Source organism: Neophocaena asiaeorientalis, unplaced genomic scaffold (assembly GCF_003031525.2).
Source record: "Neophocaena asiaeorientalis asiaeorientalis breed wild unplaced genomic scaffold, Neophocaena_asiaeorientalis_V1.1 scaffold152, whole genome shotgun sequence".
NCBI classification, from domain to species: domain Eukaryota; kingdom Metazoa; phylum Chordata; class Mammalia; order Artiodactyla; family Phocoenidae; genus Neophocaena; species Neophocaena asiaeorientalis.
This window is the reverse complement of record NW_020185338.1, coordinates 8343477-8349268: the sequence shown is the minus strand read 5'-3', so window position 1 is coordinate 8349268 and position 5792 is coordinate 8343477. Positions and strand designations below refer to the sequence as shown.

The window sequence follows — 5792 nt, the reverse complement described above, 5'->3', positions numbered from 1 at the left end:
ATAAATAAATAAAATGTTATGCCAACTGATGATTGAACATGTAATTGCACAAAGCCAGCTTAGTCACTGAATATTTTTGCTCCCTGAAATGGCCTTTCTAATCTTTAGAGCAGAACTTTTGCCTCAGGCTGTGTTTAATAATATATTAAGCATTAAATGTATGAATATAGTATAAACACATTAGTATTTTTTTTCAATACATGGCTTTTCTTGCATCTTTAAAACATTACAAATAAGTCTGAGGAATTATCTGGCATCTTGCTGTTTCTGTAGCTGGAAAACTTAGATTTTATTTATAACCCTGCTGAACTGTTCTGTTTTCAGAAATGTAGATACCATCCAAAATTTATCTGATATCTTTTCTTTTAACTGTTGGGGTTTGCTGAATCAAAGCAGTTAAATTTGATAGAAGTTCAGTGTTGTTCCCTTCAAGAATTAACTCATCTTAAAAAAAAAAATCAACTCATCTTTTTGGGCATGAGATACCGAACAAGCAGCTCCTGGCTTCATCCAAGTCCAGTAGATGTATTCTTTGCCAAAGAAATTTTGGATTTCAGCAAGATACCCATTCTCCTGAAGAACGACATTGATGGTGAAATCGGCATGCACAGACCTCATCTTAGAATAGACCAACACCCTTGGTCATGTTCTGTACACGACTACAGATAGTGAAGACGGAAACGAGTTGCTTTCTATTTCCTCACCCTTTGTAGCCTGGAGTCTCTTCTTTTTCTTTCTAAGGAGACTGAGTTCTACATTGATGTGATTGAAGTCCTTCCACAGGGTGCCTCTGGAACTGTGCATCCCTTCAGAGTGATGTAGACATCATCTGGAATGTGGACAGTCTTAATCCTGAGAACAGTCTTCATCCTTGCAAATGATGCAACAAAGAATCACATTCATATTTTTTAACTGCCCTGAATTCCATATTCTTATGTACCTGTACTCATTTCCTTGTCAAAGAAATATAATTTATTTGATATATATAGTTTCTTGTTATTTTGCCATGTGTGTCTTTCTACACAGAAAATAGTTTTTTACCTAATTTTTAATTGGTAGTATCTCAATAGCTACTTTCAAATACTTTCAAACTCTCTTAATCCTAGACTTGTAAGAGTTTCTTAAGCTGTTATAAATAGAAAAAAAATATACAGCTGGAATTTAAATCTGAAGCTATCATAGCCCTATGGGTAGAGGCATAGTTAAAAGTGAGTGGCATGAAAAGTAACTTAAGTAGCATCATGAACCGTTCAAATTTAATAGGGGACAGGTTCGAGAAGGATCCTTTTTTTTCCCCTTAAATCATGCTCAATACATTAGGTGTTATTCACTAAAATCTCAATTAAATGCATAGACTGAGTACTGTGGGGTTGCCCAGATCAATTGCGTGTAGGTCGATCACTGAGCAACCATCATTAAAGCAATCAAAGTTGAAATATATTCTGCTTACAGTTTCTTGCTTCCAGTATGCTAGGAAGTAACTGTAATCGCTATTCCCTTTAGCTCTATCACTTGGAAGACTGACAGAGGAACAGTGCTTCAGGAGGAAATGTTCTCCTCATTGGATAAATTGATGAGTGGGTACTTGAAAATTAGGGCTCTAAGATTGAGGAAATCTGATCAATCCTGTACCAATGATATACACTAATATTAAAAAGTTATGATGTTGGCCTCTCCAAAGAATGTTAAAAAGTTTGCAGCTGGTCACTCAGATTGAAAAGGTATCATGAAAGGGGATTACTATCCCCCAAATTCTTCATCTTAATTCAAACCAAGGTATAATTATTTGGTATCAGTATTTTAAATGGTCATAATGATTGTAGCAGGCAGTGGAATGCCACAATGATTTCCCACCTTCTGGTACCCAAGAATTTGTGAAATCTTTTCTTGACTACAAGGTGGGACCAGTGAGTTGATTCTAATCAATAGAATATGGCAAAGGCAAAAGAATGTCACACTTTTGATTAGGTTTTTTATACAGCAAAGGTGATGGAAAAGCACCCCCATGATTATTTTATGAAGCAAACATACATGTTGTAAACTTCCTATTGAAAGGGCACATGGCAAGGAATGGAGGGTAGCATAGAGGACCTGGCAGTTAGCAAAAATGTGGAGACCTCAGTCCAATAATTGCAAGAGGTTGGATTTTGCCAGCAGTCTGAGATAACTACAAAGCAGTTCTCAATTTGAGCATCTAGATGAGCACATAGCCCAGCTAACACCTTGATTGTAGCTTTGTGAGACCGTGAGCAGAGGAGCCAGATAAATTGTGCCTGCATTTTGACCCATGGAAAACATGAAAAAATAAATGTGTGTTGTTTTAGCCTCTAAGTTTGTTATATATTATTATTATTATATTTTAATTATTTATGTCATTGAACACACAATAACAAAGGGATAATTTCCACTTATATTGTTGATGGCAAATATTTCTGATAAAATAGTGCTGTAACATCATTAACAAGTATTTATGAATGGTAAATTTGCTCTATGAAATTTCTCCTTAAGATGAGTTATTTATTTAACTGAGAGGGCATGCATTGCATAGTGCTTAAGAGCATGAATTCTACATTCCTGGGATCAAATCTCAGTTCTTCTACTTTCTAGCTGTGTTATCTTGAGCAATTCATGCAAGCTCTCTGAGCTTCAGTTATCTCATCTGAAAAAAAAAAGGATAATAATTGCATATATCTCACAGACTTGCTATGAAGACTGAATGAGTAAAAATCATGCCATTTATATTTGTTAAATTATTGAAATAAAGTTTTTCGTTTTATCCAGTCTAACTATACTGTAAAGTGTGTTATTTCTGTCAAAATAATTAATCTTCAAAAATAAAATAAATAACTCTACCCATTGTACCTAGAATTAATGTCAGGAATAGTACAGGCTATGAAACAAGAGAACAAAAAAATTGCAGATGCCCAAAATTGAAAGAAAATGAATTCAATGACAGAGCAAAAAGAAAATTGAGAAACAGTCACAGATTCATAGCAGATAATCTCAACAGATTACAGAAGTCAGAGAAAGAGAGAGCATGTAGAACTTGCTTTCAGAGAAAATTTGTTACCTCTAGGTGAAACAAAATTCTAATGATAAAAGTTTTGGTTAAAAACAGCTGTAAAAAAAAGGAAACTTTATTTCATAAGGATATGTAAACAGTAGCGAGAAGAACTAGTAAAGAAATCATTATGCTAATTGTAAATTTTAAGAGAGGATAAAGTCATTGAAACACACTAAAGAAAGAATGACAAAGAGTGGCTCACCCAGGAACATATTTCACAAAGGTAGAACAGAGACCATACTCACTTGTTCCTTGCTGGAAAATTACTATTAACTTCTATATGATGTCACATCAGCAGTGTAAACTAAGTTTACCAATATTTTTTGTTTCTAGTTTTTATATAAATAGTGAATCTGTATATGAGTCCATCTAATATATAATCTGATTCCAGCAAATATGATTTATTGGATTCTCAGTTAACTGACGCAATTTATCTTTGAAATCATGTTGTTCAATGGATTAGCCCATGGTTAATTTTCCTCAGACTTCTCTCTCAGGCATAAACATTTTTATTCAAGGTCCTTGTAGCAGAAGTGGGCAATGTATTCGAAACAGGCCATGTGCCTTTGCTTTAAATGGACATTGAGTTTAGTTACTTTTTCAATGATTACTTTTGATTTAATGACATTTTCAATGATTACATTCAATAGGTAAAATTATTGAAAATTAGGATCCTTTGAATCAAATTCTCTTTTTCTTTTGAGTACAGAGATAAATTTAATTTTCTATTATAAAGATAAAACAGTTACAAAATAATCAACTTTTGATGAATAAAATCTTCTGGTGAAAAATAAAAGTGAACTTTAATCCATTTGATCTTAATGAGGGGCAAAGTTAGATGATGATCAGGAAAGGGGGTACTTACTGTGATCCTAAAGAAGCTTCAGATTTTGAGTTTTTTCAAGTCTATATTGCTATAATAAATCACAAAAATATAACTAACAAATCTCAGTAAACATGACCTTTTTTAAAGGATTTGTAAATATCACTGTATTTTTCTCTGTCACTCTTCTCTAATTTAGAAAGGTAAATAGAATATTAAGTATTGTTCTGGTGTTGAATCAAGTAGTCATTAGTATTTAAAGTCCTAATAGTTTTTCCCCTTAAATACCCAAAACTCTCCAATAATTTTAGATATCTATCAATTAAATACTTCCTAATGTAGTAACATTATTTTTAAAATTTATATAATGAAATATTTATTTTGAATGTTTAATGTGTCTATATATAAAACATGATATATTCTATTGGCTTAATTAACTATGTGAGACATCAGAAACAATTTTGTGAAGTATAGAATGATAAGCAACGTTGTATATATATATACATATGCATATGTAGGTTTAAATGTTTCTGATCATACTTCTCTTTTCTGTTATTTATATTTACCCTGCCATACAAATGTATCTCAATTGATGCCATTATTCCAATCTGAAATGGGGGCAATTCATGTAATATATGCCATTATGACACAATACTAAATAATAGACACAAAAAATAAATTTCCAGATAAGCATTTCTCATAACATTATAGACATAGATGCATAGATAGATGATAGATTTATAGATAGCTAGATTTATAGATAGATTTATAGCTAGCTAGCTAGATAGATAGTGGTAGACAGATGGATAGATATCCATTGGTAGTAGATGATAGATTTATAGATAGCTAGATAGGTTTATATATAGCTAACTAGCTAGATAGTGGTAGACAGATGGATAGCTATCCATTGGTAGTAAACTATACTAGTGTTCTGTAAGTAGTCACATAATTAAATAAATAATATAGCTCTAAAAATAATTCCAAAGAGAAGTGATAAAATATTTTGAAAAAAAATTATCAGTGAGATAAATGTATAAACAGAGGAGGAAATAGTTAGATTCAACAAACTATTGCTCATTTGTTAAGCATTTATTATATGTCAATATTTCTTTTAGGGAATTATATCAGGTATTGGGGTTTTTACTACTGTATATTTAGAAGCATAATTTTCTACTTGTTTTTTAAATGTAGTCCCATTAATTTATAGACATACTGAATAGTAGGTAGATTAAAAATGCTAAACCTAGTTAATTCCTTACTTTATTTATACCAGAAATCCTATCAAGTGATGTCATTGTGCTATTCAATGCATGAGAGAAATGTTTCTTATCCCATGGAGCTTGAAATCTAACAGGTAATATTCTTCTGAATTTTAAATCATGTATTCATTTAAAAAATACTTATAAATAATTGAGTGAGAGAAACTTTTAATTCTGATATATCTTAAAGGACATAAAAATATTTTCAACATAGTCACTTATGACCAATCCTCATACTTGAAATAGGAAATGTGGGCAATTGTGGTGATATACACATATAGATGGATGGATAGATACAAGGATGTTAAGATTTTTTTTTTTTTTTTTACTATTCTTGAAGGTCTGTATTTTCTGAGATACATTTATGGCATTGTATGCACAATTAAATGATGCTTCAATAACAGGAAAAGGGGATGTTAATTGAGGAAGACAGCATTAGGTTGTTGCTCATCTATTTATATGAAGACAAGGTAGAAGGTAATGTTTAATCTATGTGTGTTGCTCTATTTACTATGAAAACTTGATTATGACTTCACTGGGAAAAATGAGATAGAAAATACATGTTAAATTGTGCATATTAAATTTGAGAGGACAAAAGGTGATTTTCTTAAGTCCCAGGCCATGGGCTGATAGTCCCTGTACCAGA

General features: G+C 31.8%; 1 pseudogene; it reads right to left on the bottom strand.

Annotated features, from left to right (window-relative positions):
* Positions 1–289: 289 nt before the first annotated feature.
* LOC112393907 (60S ribosomal protein L9 pseudogene) lies at positions 290–869 on the bottom strand (annotated as a pseudogene).
* Between the last annotated feature and the right edge of the window lie 4923 nt (positions 870–5792).